Here is a 23,685-nt window from a genome sequence, read left to right as displayed (position 1 = left end):
CACAGATAACACCCTTGGGAAACTGACCACCTTCATAGAAATGGAGTACAGGGAGGGGACAGTGGGCATTTTTGGTGGTGGGAAAATTGTAGTGACTGCCCCGAGGGGAGAAATTCTATATTATTTAAAAAAAAAATAAACAAGGATGTTTTAAAATAAACAAAGTAGTCTAGAAGCCTGGGAGCTGGATCTGAAGTAAGATATGAATAAAGGTTGCACAGCAAAGATGTATAATATCTTTTTTTCAATCTTTCTTGTTGGACATGCACCTAAGAGGATAGCATGTACATAGTTAGCATCCCAAAAACATGCTTGCTAAAAACATGCTTAAATAGTTTCTAAATTGTGAATCAGTATTTTATGTTTCATGTTATTCAAAAGACTAATGAGGAACGAATATGTTCTGTGTGTATATGTCTGATTGTTACTGGCCATTCAAACACGCTTGCTCTATATTGAGACCTAAATGTCTAATTCTTTTTAATTGCAATATCAAACTCTTGCATTTCCTTGAAAATTGACATCAGGATAGAAGAGAGACATCAATATGATAATGAAAGAGTAACACCTTATTGGTAGCTCCAAAGAGGTCCAGTTCCACGTTGGAATGGTATGAGTGTTTCCACCAATTCCTGTTACCAGTGGGGCCGGGGGTTAGCAGTCAGGGATTTTTTCAGAAAGCCCTAAAACCATTTTTATTTTCCTTCAAGTTTTGTTTTTTGAAACTTCAAGTTTTCCAAAACATTTTCCCCTAACTTAAGCCTTTGTTTTTCAAAGGAAATTTAATTTAAAAAACATGTTATTTCTAACTAAGTTCAAATTTGTATTATACAAATAAGACAGATTTTTGTTTGAAATTAATTTTTGTTTGCTTCTAGAACTACGAGGGAAATCAAACTCAAAAGACTGAGCTAATGCATTTTCAGAATTGAATACAAGCTAAAACATTTCAAATTCTGTTCTTAGTTCAGATTTAAATCACTTTATTATTATTATTATTAAGTTGATTTCCAGGATAAGTGAAAAAAGCATACCAATAAGTAAAGTCTGGAGCAGATGTAATGAAAACTTAGCTCAGGGTGACTTTAGGAAGATGTCAGTTGACAAAATCTCTGTTGAATTATAAAGGGGCAAAATGGTCTGGCACAATTTCTGCTAGGTTCTGGGGTTTCTCATTGGAGAAGGAGTAGAAGTAGCCAAATGTTCCAATGTTAGACACCTCTGCTGTGATGCAAGCAGAAGACCACGCAAGCCCTGCATTTCTGGGAGGACAAGTTTACATCCTCCTCACTCTGCCTGTTTCCTGTTGCTTTACTCTGTACCATTGCTGTGATAAAGGGAAAGCACAGTCATGGGTCACGATAGTAGAACTCTGCTGACGACATTTTCTTCTCAAATTGAGAGTCTTTTAAAATTATTGAATAACTTCTCCTGTCCCTCCCTCCCTTCCTCCTCCCTACCGTCTCCCCCTCCCCACCAACACACACACACACACACACACACACGCACACACACGCACACACACGTGCATGTACACCTTTTTATTCATCCATTCACTAATACATCAGTGATATTCGCTGGGCAACAGATGTATGCTTGGTGCCATTCTAGGCACTGAAAATTCTATAATAAATAAGACACATCCCCTAAGATGTCCAGACAGTTACAACTTCATAGAGTTGGTGAACATGAAGAGATATCACAAGGGAATGAATCATAGTTGTATTAGAGCGTAAAAGTTAGCCTGTCATGGTTTGGTTTATCTTGAATCCGCAGGCATTTTAGTATTATTTCAAAAGCAAATGGGTCAGTGTTGAACTGGGGCTAATCAAGATGTGTTGACATGCAGCTACCAGGACAACTCTGACTGTGGGCTCTGTTGCTTTTTTGTGGCCCATCAGCAGAGGCCTTCGTCCTGAGCATAGCTTAGATGATCTTTGCCCACATGCCCTACCCAGGATAATAGAAACACTTAACATGAAATGCTTGCATTTAATTGAACATTGAAACCAGAATAGAAGAAGGATCAATGAAATAATGAAAAAAGTAACACTATCAGTATCTCCAAAGAGCTGCTTTCATCCAAGTAGAGGAAGGTAAATCAAGTCACCTCAAGGGCAAAATGCAAAACAGAAGTTTGTCTTTGTTTTTCCAGCCTGCCACATTTCCTAGATTTTTCCTCTTTATCTGAATCAGATCCCCTTACATAGTACATGTACCTTTTCCCCCAACCCTTTCCTTATAAAGAAAAGAAGGAAAGATTCCGCTTTTACCACACGGTAGTTTATTGCTTGCCACTAGTAGTAGGCAGGAAATGAAGACTTTGATATGTTGGGAGAAATATTGTGACTCCTGGGGGAGGAAAAAAAGAGCAGGACTAGATATCACCTCTCCCCAAACCCTGATGTGAAGGAAAGGGCATGTGGCAGTGACACTGTGAAGCAGGGACAGCTTCAGAGGCAGCGGAAGCAGCATCAAGTGCCCAGTAACTAGAACAAAAGAAACAAATTCAGAACCCAGTCTGCCCTGAGTAGGGAGCGGCCGGCACAATTCCCTCTCCCCGGTGTGGTTTATGGTATACTCTGGCTACTCATGTTTGCAGAGTCATAATTCCCTCCCTCTTCTTTGAGCACTTGTCTCTTATTTTGTGCAGTTGGACTTGTATTATGGTTCCTACTTTGCATCCCTGTCTTCTGTTGTGACTAGAGAGATCTGAACCTTCATACAAGAAAGACCTCCTTGAAGCAGCCTATATCACCTATTGAAAAATAAACACAACCTTGACTCAGAGGCTCTTGAAGTTTTGCTTTCCCTAATTATTAACCTTGATTTTAGCCATTGATTCCAGCCTGTCTTAGGTCTGAGTTTACCTCTTGTAAATGGTGATAGGGCTCTGCTGCCTACCCTTCTCAGCCCCAGCAGGTTTTTTCTCCCAGTACCTGCTGCATTAGTTATGCTTTAATACCTTGCTCCATTAGAATCAAGCAAAGTCCTAGCTGAAGGAATATGGAATAAGATACTTCTCCCAACAAACCTCTCATAGTTTTAGCTCTTCTTAAAATTAGATCCCACTGATCCGTCCATTCTTTTGAATCCTCTCCATGTCTCTTTCCTTATGACATCCCCACAAACTTGGATCTCTGATTTCAAAATGGTGGCCAAACAGTCCCCTCCATCCTTTGTGTCATGTAAGGACTCCAGTTTCTTTTGCTTTAGGCTCCCCCAAAACAAAATATTTACCACTGAATGAAGAGGCTAGCATCCTTGAGTATTTGAAATCAGAGAGCAAATTTTAAAAATTAGGATATAAATAAAACACCTAGGGAAGTGACAACAGAGGGATTTGAAACAAGGGGAACTGAAGACAGGAAGATAGGGGTGGGAGGAAATACTAGGCCTATGTGAGAATCAATAGTTATAAAAATGACCACTACAGTTAAATAATGCATAGTAGCAGGAAAGACCATAGCAAAATGTTCACGATAGGAACCAGTAAGTTAAAAAGAGAACAAATATATAATTATACCATTTTCTCATTACTTATCTTCATAAAAATCACTTTATATACCAAGAATACTTTACCCTGCAAAGCTCTCCTTCCTCTACAAAGAAAAAATATGGACCTTCTCAGATAAACAGAAATTCCAGAAATTCATTACAACTAAACCCCCACTCCAAAAAATTCTACAAGAAGTCCTAAAGCCAAAACCAGCAGAGGAATGAACAAGAAGAACAGAATAAAGCAGGGAATAAAATCACAAAAAAGACAAAATGGCAAACACAGATGCCAACATATCAGTAGTAACTCTAAATGTAAATGGATTAAACTCATCAGTACAAAGACATAGAGTATCAGGCTGGATTAAAAAACAAAATCCAACCTTCTGCTGTCTCCAGGAAACACATTTAACCTCAAAAGATAAAAACACAGACTGAAAGTAAAAGGTTGGAAAACAATCCTACAAGCAAATGAACCAAAAAAGAAGGCAGGAACAGCCATACTTACATCAGATGAAATAGACTTCAAATTAAAAAAAGTAAAAAGAGGCATAGATGGACACTGCATTATGATCAAGGGGACAATACATGAGGAAGATATAACACTCATCAAAATATACTCACCAAATGAAGGGGCACCAAAATATATTAGACAATTATTATCAGTTCTGAAAACAGATATTAAAGAAAATACATATATAGTGGGAGACTTCAACACTCTGCTCTCACCAATGGACAAATCAATGAGACAAAAAATAAAGACACTAGAGCCCTAAATAAAGACATAGAACTCATGGACTTAACAGACATCTATAGGACATTGCACCCAAAAAAATCTGAGTACACATTTTTCTCAAGTGTACATGGATCATTCTCCACAATCGATCACATACTGGGCCACAAGACAAACATCAACAGATGCATGAAAATCAATATCATTCCAACTATCTTCTCTGATCATAAAGGTATCAAGCTAGAAATAAATCAGGAAAAGAAAACAAAGAACCTTCCCACTTCATGGAGATTGAAATCCACACTACTGGAAGACCACTGGACTAATGAGATCAAAGAAGAAATTAAAAAATACTTTGAGTTGAATGACAAGGAGGACCCACTTTCCAGAATGTATGGGATGCAGCAAAAGCAGTAATAAGAGGAAAATATATAGCAATACAGAAAGAACAAACAAGAAAGAACTCAAAGAAACAACCTAATCTCACATCTCAAAGAACTAGAAAAAGAACAACAAAAAAACCGTAAAGCCAGTAGAAGAAAGGAAATAATAAAAATCAAAGCAGAAATAAATGAATTAGAAATTAAAAAAACAATCCAAAAGATCAATGAAACCAAAAGTTTGTTCTTTGAAAAAATAAGCAAAAGAGACAAACCTCTAGCAAGGCTCACAAAGAAAAAACGGGAGAAAACACATATAAATAGGATTATAAATGAAGTGGAGAAATCACAACAGACTGAGTAGAAATCAAAAGAATAATAAAAGATTACTATGAACACTTATATGCAAACAAATTTAACAACCTAGAAGAGATGGACAAATTCCTAGAACGATATAGTCATCCAAAGCTGGACAAAGAAGAAATAGAACAACTAAACAGACCAATTACAAGCAGTGAAATTGAAGCAGTAATCAAAGCACTCCCCAAAAACAGAAGCCCAGGCCCAGACGGCTTCACAAATGAATTCTACTAAACGTTCAGCAGTGAATTAGTGACTATCCTACACAAACTCTTTCAAAAAATTGGAAAAGAGGGAATACTACCAAATACGTTCTATGAAGCCAACATTACACTAATACCAAAACCCAACAAAGACGGCACAAAAAAAGAAAATTACAGGCCAATCTCCCTAATGAACACTGATGCAAAAATCCTCAACAAAATCCTTGCCAACAGAATCCGACAATGCATCTATAAGATAATTCACCACGACCAAGTAGGATTTATTCCAGAGACACAAGGATGGTTCAACATCCGAAAATCAATCAATGTTATCCAACACATCAACAAAAGGAAATATAAAAACCATATGATAATATCAATACAGGCCAAGAAAGCTTTTGACAAAGTGCAACACCCATTTATGATAAAGGCCCTTGAAATTCTCAGGATACAAGGAACATACCTCAATATCATAAAGGCCATCTATGACAAGCCACAGCCAATATCATTCTCAATGGTGAAAAGCTGAAAGCATTCCCATTAAGATCTGGAACAAGACAAGGATGTCCACTCTCACCACTGCTTTTCAACATAATGCTGGAAGTCCTAGCCAGAGTAATAAGACAAGAGAAAGACATACAAGGAATCCAGATAGGCAAGGAAGAAGTCATACTATCACTATTTGTGGACGATATGATAATACACATAGAGAACCCCAAAAACTCCACAGGAAAACTAATTAAACTAATCAATCAGTTTAGTAAAGTGGCAGGATACAAAATGCACAAAAATCAGTATCCTTCCTATACACAAACAATAAATCTGAAGAAGAAGAAATCAAGAAAAACATTCCTTTTATTATTGAAACAAAAAAATCAAATATCAAATACTTGGGAATAAACCAACGAAAGAAGTTAAGGACCTATACAAAGAAAACTGTAAAACACTGTTAAAGGAAATAGAAGTAGACACAAAGAAATGGAAAGACATCCTCTGCTCATGGATCGGAAGAATTAACATTATTAAAATGGCCATCCTACCAAAAGCAATCTACAGATTCAATGCTATTCCAATCAAAATTTCAATGTCATTCTTCAAAGAAATAGAAAAAATAATGATGAAATTCATATGGAGCCCAAAAAATCCCAAATAGCCAAAACCCTCCTGAAAAAAAAAAAGAAGGGAATGGAGGCATCACTCTCCTAGATTTCAGACTATACTACAAAGCCGTAATAATCAAAACTGTGTGGTATTGGAACCAGAACAGACACACAGACCAATGAAATAGAATAGAAAACCCAGAAATAAACCCACAGATTTATGGTCAACTAATCTTCGACAAAGGAGCAAAGAATATGCACTGGAGCAAAGAAAGTTTGTTCAATAAATGGTGCTGGGAAAACTGGGTCGCTACATGCAAAAGAATGAAACTTGACTACTACCTCACACCATGCACAAAAACCAACTCAAAATGGATTAAAGAACTAGACATAAGACCTGAAACCATAAAATACATAGAAGGAAATATAGGCGAAACACTACGTGATATTCACATCAAAGACATCTTTACAGACACATAACCCAAAGCAGTGATAGTGAAGGCAAAGATCAACAGCTGGGACTACATCAAATTAAAGAGCTTCTGCACAGCAAAAGAGACAATAACAAAAAGAAAGAGAAACCCCACCAACTGGGAGAACATTTTTGCACACAACACTAATGATAAAGGACTGATCACAAAAATCTACAAAGAGCTGATGAGACTCAACAAAAACAAAGAAAATAATCCAGTCAAAAAATGGGCAGAAGAGCTAAAAAGAAACTTCTCTGAAGAGGAAATACAAATGGCCAACAGGCATATGAAAAAATGTTCAACATCACTTGCAATCAGGGAAATGCAAATCAAAACTACAGTGAGATACCAACTGACAGCAGTGAGAATGGCACATATTAAAACTAGCAACAACAAATGTTGGCGAGGATGTGGAGAAAAAGGAACTCTCCTGCACTGTTGGTGGGAGTGCAAACTGGTCCATCCACTATGGAAAGCTGTGTGGAGATTCTTCAACCTACTAAAGATAGAGCTTCCATATGATCCAGCAATTCCACTCCTGGATATTTACCCAAAGGACACAGAAACATCAATTCCAAAGAGCACCTGCACCCCTATGTTCATAGCAGCACTATTTACAATAGCTAAGCCTTGGAAACAACCCAAATACCCAAAAAAAGATGACTGGATCAAGAAGATGTAGTGCATATACACCATGGAATATTACTCAGCATTCAAAAAAGATAAACTCATGCAGTTTGCAGCAACATGGATGGAGCTGGAAGGGATCATGCTCAGCGAAATAAGCCAGAAAGAAAAAGAAAAACACCGGATAGTCTCACTCATAGCAGGAATCTAGAAAACCTAAATAAGGGACCAGGAAAAAGAATAACTATAAGAAAGAAAAAATCAAAATTAACAAACAACTATGACCCAGAGACACACTATGGGGGTGGGGGAGCGGGGAAAGGAGGGATTGGGGTCAAAATAAGGGGGTTGCAATTGTATGGGGAATAAAAGAATGAGATAGAAAAAAATCACTATATTAAAGATATCAATGAACATTTCTACATTCAATGTAAGGATTAGTATAATTTGTAGCAGTCAGTATGATCACATGCTCACAAACTAAAAAATGAAAAGGACAGTTACTCAAGAAAATTATATTAGATTCCATTGATAAGGACTCACTCTGAGTGTTAGAGAGATAGGTAAGGATGGCTGTATGGAGATCAAAGGGAAAGGACATCATGAGTCACACAAGTAGAATGTGGGTTTTTTCCCAGGAGCACAGAATGCTGGAGGTGCCATCTACTTGAATCGAAGAGGAGTTGAATTTTGAGATGAGACAGAATTTAGACAACAAAAAAGGGAGCGAAGCACATAAATTGCACAATAAGTGTGCTACTTTTAATGCTATTTTAGTTTGTCCCCATTTTTTTTCTGTCTGCCTACTGTTACACCATTTGGAAAGAAAATAGAAAAAAATCAGCTAGAGAACATTCTCAACATGACATTCAGGGATCTACAGATTCTTACCATGTTTGGCCAACTTTAATGTGTTCTTTTCCCATACTAAACACACAGACAAAAATAAATGTTTATTGTTGACAGAGCCCCCTTTTCATTGGATTTGTTTTTTATAAACAGTTTTCTGGTTTGTTTTCTTCCTGCATTTGGAAACATGGAAAATCCATGTTTTTCTTCATGGACAACATCTCAGTTGGGACCTCATTCCAGCTTTATTACAAAATGGAGTGACACTTCCCAGAAATATGGAATCTATTTTAGCCATTCTGAGCATTGCCACCTAACAGGATGCCTCATTCATTGTTTGTAATGCCCATCTCTAGGTCAGGACTTGAATGCCAGGGTCCCACACCAGGGAAAACCCAGGGCTTACAGATTCTGGCTTTCCTTGCGCTGAATCACAATGTCATTTTTTGTAACTCTGGGTTTATCCTATTCTCTCCTAACCAGATGCACGTACTTTGAAAAGACTCTTCTTTTTTAACAACCATGAATCTGAAGACAATGGCTAGCTTAAATGATATTAAATGAAGAATATTGAGGCTATTATGGGCATTCCTTGAAGTGGTACAACTTCCTGAGGAATGGTCACTTAAGAAGAAACTGCAGAAAGAAAGCTTATATTCATGGGAAAGTTTATTGTTCAAAGATCTATTTGAGTTAATAGATTCTTCTTCTGAGCCCATGTCCGTGTTGTTATAGGTGGACTAATTCTTTAAAAGTCTTCCTTTGCTTCCCTGATCTGTGCTTAGAAATGGAAATTCACTTTTTTGTGTCTTGTTTCCCACCGGGATACTTGCCAAGTTTAATCAGTACTAAACATCCCAGATTCATTTAGCAGATCAGCTATAGCTGACCAAAAGGTTACTTTGAATTACGAAACTTTGAACAAGTTGTGCATAAGAGTCAAGAATGAGGTGAAATTGGGGGAAAAATTAAAAACAAATTTCTCTTTGGCATTTCATGCTAAAGAGTAAGCTCCATGCAATTTTTTGTGACATTTCCTTTCATCGTTGGCAGATGAACTCTGTCTTGTATGTGTGTAGATTTGGGCTTTTACTAGACAGTACATAAAGGAAAAACTATATATTTCAACATTAATTAAAAGTGTTTATTAAGAGCCAACAACAGGTAAGGTTTGGTGCTAGAGACATGGTCTCAAAATACAGGCATGGTACCCTCCCTTTGGAGCTCACAGAGAAAGTGGGGGACAGGTGAGTAAGAGAGCAGGATAGTAAGTTTTGTTTGTTATCCATAAAATAAAATTCTCTTGGAAGAAAAGCTGCAAGTAGACTTTTCATTTTATTTGACAAGTTAGAATTTGGCTTTTCCTTAGTGGCTACCAAGCACCTAAGATTTTATGTCTTATCAGGCCTAAATAGTAAAGAAAAATGTCAGAACAATTCACAGTTACCATTTGGGATCCTTGTAGGTGAGCATTAAAGATGACTTAAATATATCTGGTATGAATTTGACCTGGGAAAAATGAAAATGTAATTTTTTTTCTATCAGAAAAAACAAAGTGTAAGTATATAACTTAAGAAAACTATGAGCAGAAGTGGAAATACAGCATTCTTTGATCATGTATAGCAAATTTGAAATAACTTTTCCAAGCAAGCTGAAATGTAAAATCCAGATTTCAGTTCATGTAATAAGTTTTGCTTGATTCAGAATGACTGGGAGCCTGGGAGAGAGAGGGGTGAGAGCCAGGTTTTTCCTTCAGTAGCTCATTGTCAAGTAAGGTAATCCTAATACACACTGCTACAGCTGAAGAGAAGAGACACTCCAAGGTCATTTTAAAAAATTGTTGAAAGAGCATGGCTGGTCCATGAGACCATTTAGTACAGGTTGGCCAAGTAGAGGGTGTGTGTTGTAAGACAATCTGGAAAGACAACAAACAAGAGATAATGAGCTACTAAAATCAGGACAGAGCTTAGATTTGAACATGAAGTTAAACAGAAAGCTTTCAAGCCTTGAGAGTGAATGGGATGGGATAACATTATTAGATATTTTCTTCAGAAAAATATTTCTGGTTGCATGTGAAAAAAATTGACCACACACAAAAAAGAAAAGAGTAGAATCAGTGATACAAATAGGAGCCATTTGCATTAACTCAAGTGAGAAATAACCAAGTGCTGAACCTTAACAATGGAAACACAGAGGTAGGGATGGGCTGGGTAATTGATCAGAAATGAGGAATGAGAGGATGCTTCCAGATTAAGCAATGGGTGGCCTGGCATTTATTCACACAGGAATTGCAGAAAGAGAAGTAGGCTTTAATGGAAGATAGAGTTGGATTTTGAACATTTGCTGGTAAGATGCCTGAGGGTGGAGAATTCCCAAAGGTAGCTTCAGAGAAGAGATCTAGATTTGAGATTTTTAAAAATTGTGTAAGGTAAATCACTGTGCAATAGCGTGTTAGGGGGAAAGCGGGTTGAGGACACAGACCTGGTAAACATAGCTATTTAAGGATTAAGCAGACAAAGAGAACTTCTAATAGATGACCAAAAAGTAGATAAAATAAAAAACAGGAAAGATTGGTGTCATGGAATCTTAGGGTGGAGAGAATTTTGAGAAGGAAAACATGTTGATAGAGTTAATTGCTGTAGAAAATGAGTGAGACATGTCCATTGGGTAACCTTGGCAAGGACTATTCCAGTGGTAAGGAGGGATCAGAAGTCAGCTTGCAGATAGGGTGAGGAGTTAATTAGAGGTGAGGAAGCAGAAACAAGAAGTGTAGATTTGCCTGAAGCACTGCCTTTACGAAAAGAAAGAGAGGTTTTTAAACATACAAGTCCATGTGTTTATGTTTTGGAGTAAATAAATACACACATCCCAAAAGAAACATTATCATTTGCTTTATTGCTCTAGCTTAAGAATGATAGAATGATGTTGGCATGTAAAATACTAACAATAGAGATCCTAAAATTTTCAATAGTTCTTTCCTTTCCTCCTGTCTTCTTCCCTCTCTCCTTTCCTCCCTCCCTCCTTTACTTCTACCCTTCCTTCCCTTGGTAACTCAACGAGAGATAAAAAATTGTCTTTAAAGAACAAAAAGTACAGTAATTCAAAGGAATTAGTAATAAATGAAAACTTTTAGAGACAAATAATGAAAACATTAAATAACAGCAATATTATCAATTTGTAAATCCAAATACTTCTGTTTACTTAATTTTGAAAAGATCTTAACTTTTAAATGGAGGCTTGAATTTTTTAAAAACAGAATCTTTTACAGTTATCTTCTGAAGGAAATACAGAGAAATTAAAGTGAATATATAGTATGGGTGAACATTCATTTTTATATGAACAAAGGCCAAAAATGCTCTTTCAAAAATTGTCTTATTTTGATTATTTCACAATGGAAGGAACTTTAGAATCTATAAACCCATTTTAAAGATGGAGGAATTGAGGCCAGGATGATAAGGTGACTTGTCTACTGATAGGACCAAGACAATAGCCTTTATCTCTTAATATTTACCCAACCACCACCACTTCTAAATGATTTCCTCTTCCTAAATCAATTCAAGTTGGTATTAGTCATAAGAGGAGCATAATTTTGTGCATTTAACACGCTGTGATATTTTGATACTAAGGGAAAGGGCATGTAAAGTATATTAAGCTCTAGGAAAAAAAATTATACTCATTGAAGGCATTTGTCTTCTAATTCTATACCTTTGTTTTTACATCATCACATTTTCTTGTTTTCTATATTATTTTTCCACAACTTGTCTAATTTTCAATCATTCTGTTTTGCGCGCACACACACACACACACACACACCCCTACCCCCTGCCCATTTACCTCTGTCACTTGCATGTTTGGATTCTACCTGGTGTGGGGTGTGTTCTTGCACACAGATGGTCTGAGCTTCTTCACTTAAGGTCAGTCCCTGTCCCTGAGCCTTGTTCCCACAATTCATATAAAGGCAAGCCTTAAAGGACCACCACTTAAGGGTCCTCTGTTGGATTAGAAACAGGAGGTTTTACCACATGTTTTCTGTATTGGTTCCATTTCTGACAGCTCCTGGTACATGACATTAAAATTAAAGATACTTAAGGAAAAAAGACAGGAAAAAAAGAACACCCTTAAAGTTAATCCCACTGTTGAAAGAAAGCAGAATTAGACTTTGGAAAGTGTCCATTCCTTAATATCTCATATTGCTCTCATTTGTAGTGTAAAATGATGCAACACACATTGTACTTTGTCCAGTAGTGCACTTAATCCCCATGAAAGAAAGAAATGAATCACTGCAGCAAGAGTCTTGCCTCCCAAATGACTCTTTCTCAAATTAGAAATGAGTAATTATTGTAGGGATAAATAATATGAGTTTCTCAGAATAGATAAATTCCCTCAACTCATGAGACAGCGCACACAGGATTCCCCCATCCCAAATCCTGGAAACACTAAACCCTGACACCCCCATTTTTGCGTTCAGGAACTGAGACATTCAAATGGGCATGAGTGGAAAAATCCACATTGGCTCACAGGATATGAATAGGGTTTCCTTGCTTCAAGTGGCATCTTAATGGGAATTGTGTTTTGCACTCTAATTAAAGAGGCCAAGCCCCAGAGAAAGCCTCTAACTTTCAATAGCTGTATATAAATAGAGTAGAGGAGTGAACAATCGCCTGAGCACTTTCCCAGGCTTGCTTTCAAGGGCATCAAAGTACAGAACCAATTGCATGAGAAATACCACTCATGTGTATTGCCATGGTGGTTTCCATCTTAAAAGCCGGTGTTTACTATTCAGTCAAGAGTGTACTATAACCAAAAAAAGAACGATTGTTATTCATAGTGATAAAGTTAGTCCAAGGAAAATGCCAGCATTTTTTTTTTGAGAAAACAGATACTTTAAAGCAGTTCAGAAATCTTCAAGAGCAATGTAATTTATCCTACCTCTTTGTTCTTAAGCAGCAGTGTTCATTGTCTCTTTTCTAAACTTCAGGTGTCTCTGCTCTCTATGAAATTTCTTGAAAATTAGGATAAACTCAGTAAATAAATATGCAAATGACAAATAAATTGCTCCCTGCCGCTATGATCTTCAAGCATGGAAACACAACATATTTGTCATACATTTTTTCTCACTAGTCCTGGCTTGATGAGTAAGAAGCTGAGTTACAATTTCTTGGCTGAGATCAGCAGTCTCCAGGAACTTGAATAACTATCTTCAACCCAGCATGTATACAGAGAGTAGAAGGGCATTAGATGGCCCAAAATTTAGCAAAAATAAGATTGCCATCCTGATAACCTGCTTATCTTACACAGCAACAAAGCAACAATTGAAAACGGACCTCATAACAGCATTATTTACAATAGCCAAGATATGGAAACAACCTAAATATTCACCAACAGGTGAATAGATTTTTAAAATGCACACACACACACACACACACACACACAGGAATACTACACAACCATAAAAAATGAAATATTGCCATTTGTAACAACATCGATGGAATTTGAAGCTATTATGCTAAATGTCAGATGGAGAATGACTTAATAGTGTATGATATCACTCACAGAGAAACTAAGGAAATGAGCAAACAAAACTAAATGAAAACAAACTCAGATACAGAGATGACATTAGTCTTAGTGGTTACCAGAAGGGAAGGGGCTTGGGAATTGGGTAAAGGGGGACAATTGTATGGTGACAGGTAAAAATTAGATACTAGGTGGTGACCACATGTAGTGATTCAGTGATCACCTGAATCTTATATAATGTTAAAAAATCAGTGTTGTCCCCAAAAATTATTTTAAAAATAAAAGAGCCTAAATCCTCCTCCAAATAAGAGCCTTTAAATTTAAAAATAACAAAATCAATACTATTATGGGTCAAAGATGATTTGCGGGCAGTGCTTTCCCATCATCGTGATCTCAAAAGATTCTAGGTAAACCATAAGCATTCTGATTTCTTTCAGAAGTTCATTATGGATCTGTTAGTCATGAATTTAGTTAATTATTTGGGAAGATTTATATTTCAGTCAAAATTCTCTTTTGAGGAGAGCAAGTATCATATATACTATTCATTGAACAAAATAGTTCATTCTTGTTTGAGCTAAATTTCTCTCTCTTGAATATTACAAGTTATTTCCCCTATCTTATCCAATCAGATTTTGTCAACCTTTGTATTCCCTTTCTTTTTCAATCTAAAGAACATTTTGTTTTATTTTTCAGCAATTCCGCTAGGAATAGCAAGTAAATCTGTAAATGTCAAAAACTCAGAACTAGGGTGCAGATCCTTTTTGCTCATTCTTGTTAGGCAATCTTTGTGGCAATAGAGAGAATAGTCTAGGGCCTCCCCTGGTGGCGCAGCGGTTGAGCGCTGGGTTGCGAGGCTGCAGCGCCAGTTTGATCCCCAGCCACCGGAGAGGGTCCCACCAAAACAAAACAAAACAAAACAAAAAAATAGAATAGTCTAGAGAGACGACACACTGCACTGTTTCTGAAAAGCATTTCTAGCAAGCATGCTTATTTGACTCCTTACCCATATACAGTAGATATCCGTTTTACAGAAACTTTCTCAAGTTATCAGTCTCCCTTCATCCTAACCACATTTGGTTGCAGGTGAAGAGAACAGATGAATTAGACAGAGAATTAGACATGATTATCTCCATCTTACAAATAAGCAACTGAGACTTAGGGAAAGCTTCAGAAACATGCTGAAGGTCACATAGCTCATAAATGGCAGGAGTGGGGTTCAAATCCAAGACTGCCTCAGTGCCCAATTGAGTAGCTGAAATTATTTCTAACTACTGTTGGGAGTGTCTGTTTCTTTAGGTTGAGCCTCAACCTACAGGATATGGATATAGCCGTATAGCTCTGTTTTCTTTTCTTCAGCGGTGTTTTCCAAATATCTTAGGTAAGAACCATAGCTACATAAACATATCTACTGCCAGCTGTCTCTGCCATCTTTTCTCTAGTTGGCAGTCCTATTTGGAATGAGATTATAGCACATTCACTAGCATTAATCCCATATGAGGTAGTGTGACTGGCAGCAATGTTATTAATTAAAAATGTGGGATGCTACCAGTTTTCAATTTGGATGGTTGAAATTGTATATGTGGCTATTTTCCACTTGTAAATTCAGTCTTTTATCCTGATGACGCCTCTTAAATGAGAAAAATAAAAATATTGTTGCTAAATATTTGGGGATTATTTTGTAAGTCAGTGAAAACAGAACCTTTCATTTGCTTCACCAATGGTGGGAAGGTTTTCTTTTTTGTTTTCCTGTATAGGTCTCCTGAGAATGAGTACACATAACACAAAATAATATTTCTTTAATTTTTCCCCAAAACATTATTATTTCCAGATGGTGACATCCATCTCCCTTTTACAAAATGCCCTAAAAAACCTCCCCAGACATATCCAATACAACTCAAAAACATAAGGGATGCCTTATTTTAACTTCTCCATTGAAGTGTAAGGCAACACAATGTCTTAAATGATACACATGCTCAAAACTGTAGATTGTTTTCTCCAAAAGCATAGTATTTTAAAAATTAAAACAAATTTCTCCGTGTTCTTGGGCCTTTGACTATGAAGGTGTGAATTTATTGGGGCACTTGGACCATGGGGTCACTGTCTTGTCCTTTTCCACTGTCAGGGAGATTTGAGGAGAAATATGGTAACCAGTAGTTGAGGAGTGAGCTAGGACCTAAGTCAGAATTTCAAATTATTTTTTTTTAAAGATTTATTTATTTATGTAAGCACTGGGTATAGTCAGAAGCGCAGGAGGGTAAGAGAATCTACCAGAGCCAGATCGGGGAGCAGAAAGGCAGACTGACGAAGTACACTGCTAAGGGGAGCAGCGGACATAGCAGGAGAGGTCTGCACACCATGTGGGACCCTCGCCGGTGGCCGGGGATTGAACCGGCGCTGCAGAGACTGCGGACAGCTTTGCAGCCCAGCGCTCAACCACTGCGCCACCAGGGAGGCCCAGAATTTCAAACTATTAAACATCTATGCTCTTCAATAAGCATGCTAGAAGCCAGCCTCCCCCAAATGTGTACATCTGCTCTAACTTGTAGATAATGCTGGTCAAGTAAGTATAGTGAATATAGGATATTTTCCTTCTGCTTTCTTGTTGACAACACTTGCTGCCACACTCAGTGAATGGACTTTATGTGAATGTAACAGGTGGCTGAAATTTCTTTAGCACAATTGTCTGCTTTCTTTGACAATGGAACTTTCTATCCTGTACATAACGTAAGGCTAGTATTTGGTGGAATTAACATTATAAACTACTGATCATTATGGGAGAGCATTCAAGAATCAACTCAGAAGGGATTCAGACTTAATTTTTGTCTCTTGAATTTTGTGGTGGCAATTGAACAAATCATAAAACCTCATCTATAAAAGATTGGGTGGAAATAATCCTTGTTTTCCCTATGCCTAAGGAGATGGAATAGGGAAATGAAATATTGGGTGTGCACTCTCTTAAATAATAAAGTTGCATGGACAGGGGTCATTATTTTCATTGCCTTTGTTTTTTTTTAAAGAAAAAAATAAAAGTTAGGTGAGTTTCTTGTTATGGCATAGCAGGTTCACTAGTCAGGGTTGAGCTGGCATTCAGGAGAAGGACTTATCTAAGATCAAATTTTACAATTCTGAGCTTTATCTCCCTAAAGATTTCAATGTGGCCTTCAGACACGGGCCCAGAGAGTCTTATAATGTGCCTCAGACAGAATGCCAAGTTTTTTGTTTTATACCTAAGCACATTTGCTAGACAAGATTCACAATCCTTTCAAAATAGTATTTTCTAGAATTTCTATAAAAGCAAAATCAATAAACAGATTAGTTTTAAAAAAAAATATTCACAATCACTACAAACACAGGAGGAGCAATATCTTTCATCCATTAGCTAAAATAAGAAAGACAAAAAAATAAAAAAAGCCAGGATGACTAGTGAAAACAAAACAGGCAAGATTCCTAACAGAACAAACAAGATAACTAGTTACTGGATAGAACTTTGATGTCTAGGGAGTTACTGATATATGTTATTTTGGTTATGTTTCATGCAAACTAAAGACTAGTCTTTTGAATTATTTTGAAAAGCACTGTTAAATGTGGTTTTCCTTTAATTTGTAATGGTAAGTTATCTGTGTTCCCAGAAAAGGAATGAGCAGTAAATAAACCCATAATGACAATGTGGCCACTTCCTTGGGACCAAAGGCCTTTGTCATAGCCAATTTTCAGCCTGTGTTTTTTGGGTTTGAAAAATATTTTCCCATGAAAATATTAACACTAAATGTATGGTTATGACTATGCTAATAGGATGCCTTAATAACATTAAGTCTTCTAACAGTCCTTCTAGTCAGAATAGTATCAGTTTAACTTCTCACACCGAGGTTCAAAAAAGAACACAAGATATGTGCCTGAATCTGTAATTATAAACAACAGGACAGGTAAACTGAAGTAAAATATCAATAGTAATATAGTATTTGTGGGAGGTAGACTATGTGTCCAGTCTGTATATTTTGCTTTTGTTTCTCTACAGGATAGGTACTAATTTGCCCACTTTACAAATGAAGAAGTTATAGCGGTTTTTCAAAATTAACTTACTGCCTTTTACAAATTCAAGCAATTAAGGAATAAAGCTGGGATTCAAATCTAGAACCAAACTAAGACTGTCGCGTTTCCGTAATAGTAGTGCTGCTCCAAATCTCCAGTGTTGCAATTCTGCATGGTGTCATCATGTGTTGTCCTTTTAAAATTATTGATTTTTTAGTATTCAGATTTGAGTCTATCCCCACAGAACAGTTTGTCCAGACTAATGTCCTCGAATTGGCACTTATTCTTCTCATAACAAAACCCTTCTCACATCAGAGATGATAACAATCATTCAAAACACATGCACCACCACTTCTGGGTTCCCATGACAAATCTATTCTTCCTAAGGACATGAATTCACACTATGACACATTTTGGTATAAAAAAAATGTATTAGCCTATGCTTTCTTTGCTGATTTTCCACACTATTATAAGCTTACATCATATGACATTTTTGTTCTGACTTTTCAATATTCAGTAACATTAGTTATTAATCTTTAAAAATAACCTTAATAACAAATGGTACTACTCCACTTTATGATTTTCAGAATTCATACTTCTGTATATTTTGAGAATCCTCCATGTATCAAGCTTGCTCTTGATTTCTAGAGAGAATGTGAGGATGTGATTTTTCCTCCAAAGTGCTGTCCTGAGGAATCTTACACTCTAGAGCAGAAATAGACAAATTATAAACATATTACAGGCAGAACAAGAGTGTCATGTTAAGGTAAGTTAAAGGTGCAGCTAACCAAATTGCTAATATTAGAAAAGAATCACCCAAGGGCTTGATATCTGGAAAAATGGGCACTGTGGATTAACCAGATAGATAACAATGCAGCAAACCCAGATAAACATTCTCTTAATATGTATGACACATAGGGTAAATGAAAAAGGCTCTGCATTACCTGAGATACATCTCCATCAAACTAAACAATTTTTTCAGTTGCAAGTTTGGGGGCAAAATTTCAATATTTCATTGAGCTTCAACCATTCTTCAGAACCTTTTCTAGGTTGAAAGTGGAGAAAATGGTGGATTTTATGCACGCAGGCTGGGTTTTAGAGGTTGCTTAACAATTGGTGCAATAAGATATTTTTCTGGAATCAAATTCCAATGACCACATAGGCCAAATTAGCACACATACAAACTTCAGCAAGCTGCCGTTTTACCTACTTATTCTTTTTGATAACTTTCTTTTGTATTGCAAAATTTTAAATTTCTGTTATATTCTCCTTTCATTTTATTTACCTGTTCATTTTTTCTGTTGCATAGTCATTTTAATAGATTAGTTGTTGTAATGGAATGTTCCAATGTGATGTAAATGAATTTAAAATCTTTGGTTCTTTGGTTTATATAATGGGGTAATGTTCTCTTTCCTCATTGCTCCTCCAGTCTGCTTAGTTCAGAAGAATGTAAAATCATTGATGAACAGTACTTCTACCACTATCACCATTACCAAATATGGAGATAATCAGTTTTTTTTTTTTTACAGTTACTTAAGAGAAAATTTTATATGATGGGAACAAATATTGACAGATTTCCTTTTATTCCAAAAGTATACTGCCACAAATTTTTAAACATAAATTATTGGAAAGGATGTGGATGTAAAGTCCTTCAGAGAAACCATTCAGAGAGTGCACTTACAGTCTCTGTCTCATTCAGTTGTCTGGAAGCCAAGTATTTCTTAGTTGGAAACTCTGATGACAGTGCATGCAAGCTGTGACATGGTTACTGTCTTTCGTTTTAACACTAGGTAATTTTCCCAGGAAGAAGGGATCATGATCTCTCTGTGACACCACTCCCTATCCTTTGTGCAGAATGGATCCTGTCATTGCAATTCCTCAGAACAGCCCTTTGGGGGTAAATATTTTTGGGGAATTGGAATGATCTTATCTACCATAACCCAAAACATTATCCTGGTAATCACGTATGTCATTCTGAAGAGTGCATGTGGGTATAGCTGCTGCCTTGAAATGGCTCTGAGGGCCTTTGGATGTCATGTTTTGTTAGATTTTAAGGTCCTGGGAAAACTCTTCAAATCATTCTCACTCAGTGTTTCAGTCAATATATCTAAATAGAAAATGTACCCAAGAAACTATGATCTATCATTAATTCATTCATAATATTCTTCAGAATATTAGTTTTGTCTCCCACTTGCTGAAAAATTATGAAGCGCAATCAATTAAATTAGAAAATATCTGAGATTCAGAAATAAAAAAATGCTGAAATAATTAGGCACTATTATTCCTAGTACAGATGAATAATAAATTTGTTGTTCATTCTCTTTGAATCTATTATTTGAAGGTAATGACCAATAAAGACAAATGTATTAGAAAAATCAAGAATTGTTAGTAATTAGGATCTGGTATAGATATATTATGGAGGATAATAATTAACTTTAAGAAAGATCCTTTGCTATAATTATAACAATTAAGTCTGAATTTATTCAGTGAGTTCCTGCCAGAAGCTGCAAAGAATGAAATTAATTTATATTTATGAAATTTAAGCACATTATTAAAAATGAAGTTAGCATTTCAGTTAAAGCAAACAAATATTTGCAATGAACCAAAAAGCATAAACATTATCCTAATAGGTTAATTTGTTGTTTTCTCTTCTGTAAAAGGCGTTTGCTGGAAGTTGATCTCCAGATAAGAATATAAATGATGATAAAAAATAATTATAATTGCTGCTGTTATTATACTTAATATTTTATGGGATCATATGAGGAAAATATATGGCCATATTTATAGCTTCACTTAAATATATATAAGAGAAACAACTTTATAATCACAATGGTTAAATATGAGTCCAAGAAAATATTTCATTACTTTATTGCTTTGGGTTGCATTTTCAAGTCTTATTTTCTCCTCCTAATCTAATATAGGAAAATTCACTAAGCTGTGTAAAATTAATACCAAAATAAGTAGCTAAAGATTTAAAAACTAAAATATCAAGCTAGATGTGGTAAGATGTGACCAATTATAGTTTTAACTGTATATGAACATTGAAAATTAATTTTATTTCTAATAGAAATGTTAAAGGCATCACATACTTTGTTTTGTAGGTTGTTAATATTTGCAAAGTCCTTTTAGCAATTTAGAGGAAATGCACCGTCTCTAAGAAAAGCTAACCATCTTAATTACATTCATGGATAATATTTCCCTTGATAATACAATCCATCTAAACCATTTTCTCTACTGAATAAGAGACAAAGGAAACTCACACTGTTTAATAGAAATGTCACCAACACTGAAATTTAATTGTTTTATATTTGACCAGAAATATTTTATTTCATATATTGGTTTTGTAATATTATAATCCAGATAATTCATTTAAGTGAACATTATGGAAACCCCAAAGTGTTGACTTAATACCCTGAGGAAACCACAAATGTCCGTCATTTAAAAAAAAAAATTCTTGTCTATTATTTGCATACAAATCCTCTGGAAACCAGGCACAGTGATTCATATAGTAAATGTGAAATTATCATACATTTCCTGAAATTCTCCCTCTTCCATGAAATCTTGTGTACTAATTCACTAGCAGAGGTGACAGTTTCGCTAGCTAAGTAAACACTCATTTCCTCTAAATTCACTTTTCACCTCAGCTGCTGTATTTTATCATACTTTTCTCATATGTAGTTACACAACATTACACTTCTTATTGACACAGACAAATGGACAATCTCATTTTTTAAGCTTCTTAGGCCCTAAGTCTATAAAAAATTTAACTCTGTTTTGCTCCTGTTTTTGATTCAGCCTTGTTCTATCCTACAGTCATTCATATTTTGAGAATGATGAGGATTATAGGGAGGAAGATGAAAAAAAAAAAAGATGAGAATAACAACGCACATATTCAGAGTCCTTTTGCTAAACATAAGATAAGGGCATAATAGACAAATGTCAGTTAAAATTGCAAAGGTCTTTCCATGATCTGCCTGCTTAGGATGTATATTTCTTTAGATTCCATATATTGAATCCTCATAGGACTCAATTCTTATGATAAAAATGACAATCTTATAAAATTGATATGAGGTCAAGGACCAGCAATAATTAGAGAGAAAAATACAAAGTTTTTTACATTCTTGACTCAGTCAGCCCTACTTATCCCAGGCTCTCACATTCTCACATTCAACTGTGTGCAGATTGAAAATACATACTATGTAGTTTGACCTACAATTGTTGTATCTATAGTGAACATGGACAGACCTTTTTTCCTGTCATTATTCCCTAAAAATACAGTATAACAGTTATTTACAAAGCATTTGCATTTTATTCAGTACTATAAGTAATCTAGAGATGATTTAAAGTATACAGAAGAGTAAGCATAGGTTATATGTAAATCTCATGTCATTTTATGTAAGGAACTTGAACATCCATGGATTTTGGTACCTACAATGAGTCTGAAACCAATCCCCTGCGGATACGAAGGACAACTATACTCTGGCATGTGGTGGGCCCTCAGTAAATGTTACCCACTGTTACTGGAAATTAAGAAATCTGTATTTACTACCATGCAAGACTACATGTGATTCAGAGTTAGGTTCTAATGTTATCTATCCCCCGTGTGTTTGCCTTATGCCAAACAATGTATTGTCACAGGATTATCTCACTCTTCACATTAACTTCCTACTGAGTGTTAATTAAGTGGTTTATGTAGTTAATGGAGAATAGAGACAATGTACAAACTCTGGCCCCTGTATCACCATCTGCTATTTTTTTAATCCAAAGGGCAGGTTTATTATAAAAGGGAGAGAAAGATGAAGAATGCTTTCACAGGCACAGGCGGCAGGAGAGCTGCCCCACCCTCTGCTATTTTAAACCCAAAGAGCTTTCACATGTATCTTAGATCAAAAAATCTCTTTCTTTTCCTGATAAAATAACTTGGCATTACTTGTCTAATATCCTGCTCTTCAAAATCCTACCAATAATCTGTGATGAGTAAACACAAGTTTCCATTTTGAATTCTGTATATGCATTAATTGAACATTATAATTAGCAGAATATTTGCATTTTTTCCAAAACTGGGGATTTTTTTAACATAAACGACCTATTCAATTCAATTCTAAAGAAAATCACTAACACTTAGAATAGCACCTTTAGACTAGAACCTCATACCATACACCAAAATCAACTCAAAATAGATCAAAGACTTGGATGTAAAACCTGAAAACATAAAATACATAGAAGAAAACATAGACAGAACATTTCATGATAAAAGCTTTAGTGATGTCTTTAGGGATTTGTCCCCAACAGCAAAGAAACAGAACATAAACAACTGGGACTACATCAATCTTAAAAGCTTCTGTACGGCAAAAGAAATCATAACTAGAATGAAAAGACACCTTACTGAATGGAAGAAAATATTTGCATACTGTGCATCTGACAATATATAGAAAGAACTCATAAAAATTTACACAAACAAAACAAATAACCCAATCAAAAATTGGGCAAAAGAACTAGAATATCACCTTGCATATAATAGGCATTCAATAACATCCATCCCAGCAACTGTTTGTTGCTATATCTCCTGTTTTTTACTGATATAGTCTTAGTATCACATGTACAAGATTCAGTATATTTATATATTGCAAAATGATCTCCACAATAAGTCTTGTTAACATCCATCACCACACTCCGTTACAACATTTTTCTCGTGATGAGATATTTTAAGATCTACCTTCTAAGCAACTTTCAAATATACAATAGAGTATCATACAATAGAGTATCACTATGATGCACATTACATGCCCCAAGGTTTATTTTATAACTGAAAGTTTGTACTTTTTTACCCACTTCCAATTCACCCACTCCCCCTACCATGTCTGGCAACCACCAATACATTCTCCATTCTCTGTTTCTTCTCATATTTTCTATATAATC

At 35.8% G+C, this 23,685-nt stretch overlaps 1 protein-coding gene across 1 annotated transcript in view; it reads left to right on the top strand.

Annotated features, from left to right (window-relative positions):
- Positions 1–23,685, top strand: part of PREP (prolyl endopeptidase) — a 292,365-nt gene that overhangs the window by 51,598 nt on the left and 217,082 nt on the right. The window lies entirely within an intron of this gene.

The sequence above is a fragment of the Talpa occidentalis genome, unplaced genomic scaffold, assembly GCF_014898055.3.
Source record: "Talpa occidentalis isolate TD23 unplaced genomic scaffold, MPIMG_talOcc4v2.1 talOcc4.2, whole genome shotgun sequence".
Taxonomy (NCBI): Eukaryota; Metazoa; Chordata; class Mammalia; order Eulipotyphla; family Talpidae; genus Talpa; species Talpa occidentalis.
Note: the sequence above shows the minus strand (reverse complement) of the source record. Positions and strands in the feature narration are given on the sequence as shown.